Source organism: Arachis stenosperma, chromosome 4 (genome assembly GCF_014773155.1).
Source record: "Arachis stenosperma cultivar V10309 chromosome 4, arast.V10309.gnm1.PFL2, whole genome shotgun sequence".
Taxonomy (NCBI): Eukaryota; Viridiplantae; Streptophyta; class Magnoliopsida; order Fabales; family Fabaceae; genus Arachis; species Arachis stenosperma.
Window position 1 is genome coordinate 99,082,334 of NC_080380.1, and position 1,352 is coordinate 99,083,685.

Genomic DNA, 1,352 nt, shown 5'->3' on the forward strand with positions numbered 1-1,352 from the left:
ATAACCGGTGCACTTGCCGGAAGGAATTTTGCCGTTTGTGTAATTTCCTAAAATCGTAGCATAACAAGTTTATGCGCATCAAGTTTATGGCGCCGTTGCCGGGGATTGGTTTTCGATTGACAATTCTCAAATTGGAAGTTAACTAGATTGAGCATTTTTCTTGTTTTGTTAATTTAGTTCAAGTTACTTGTTGAATTTTAATTTCTGCACTCTGTTAATTGCTTTCTTTCTTTATGCCTTTAAATTCAAGCAACTAACTTACTGACCCACTAACTATTTGAATTAATTCCTCAACTGCTCTAACCATACTCTTCCATTAACCAAGAGTATTCCACTTGTTTGTTGCTTGTGGTGTGTTCTTGTATGACAGGTAGAAGAGGAGAGACATCAACTCCTCCATATACCGAACCAGAGAGGACCCTTCATAGACGAAGAAGGGAAGCAAGAGGGAAGAGAGTACTGAGAGAGGAAGAATCTGAAGGAGAATCTGAGGACAACTTTGAGGAAGCTCTAGATCTCAACATGGATAGAGAATTTCACAACCATGAGAGGGCTGATGGAAACAATGCCATTCCTGAGAGGAGAGTTCTTGGTTCATACATAAACCCAACCTCTGGGAATTGTGGTAGCAGCATTCAGAAACCACCCATTCAGGCCAACAATTTTGAACTCAAACCACAGCTAATATCACTGGTGGAGGACCATTGTTCATTTGGTGGGAGTGCTAATGAAGATCCAAACCAACATCTCACCAAATTCCTGAGAATTTGCGACACTGTGAAGTCCAATGGAGTCCAAGAAGATGCCTATAAACTGCTCTTGTTCCCATTTTCACTTAGGGACAAGGCAGCTAAGTGGCTGGAATCATTCCCAAGGGACAGCCTAACAACCTGGGATGAGGTGGAGAGCAAGTTTCTGGCACGTTTCTACCCCCCACAAAAGGTCAATAGGCTTCGATCTGAGGTTCAGACTTTTAGACAACAAGATGGTGAGACGCTCTATGAAGCATAGGAGAGGTTCAAAGAATTGACAAGGAAATGCCCACCAAACATGTTCCCTGACTGGGTGCAATTGCATATTTTCTATGATGGACTTTCTTATGAATCAAGGAAGGCTGTAGACCATTCATCAGGAGGTTCATTGAACAGGAAAAAGACTATGGAAGAAGCCATTGAAGTGATTGAGACAGTGGCTGAGAATGAATACTACTATGCTTCAGAGAGACACAACACTAAGGGAGTCATGGAGCTGAACCATGTTGATACAATTCTAGCTCAAAACAAGGTGTTTGCCAAGCAACTAGCAGAGCTCACAAGGAAATTAGACACAAAGCAAGTGGCTGCAATACACAC

At 42.1% G+C, this 1,352-nt stretch overlaps 1 non-coding gene across 1 annotated transcript; it reads right to left on the reverse strand.

Moving 5' to 3' along the window:
- Positions 1-948: 948 nt before the first annotated feature.
- On the reverse strand, positions 949-1,052 carry LOC130978526 (small nucleolar RNA R71). The gene has a single exon (XR_009086152.1). It is a non-coding gene; the product is annotated as a small nucleolar RNA R71 (small nucleolar RNA).
- Between the last annotated feature and the right edge of the window lie 300 nt (positions 1,053-1,352).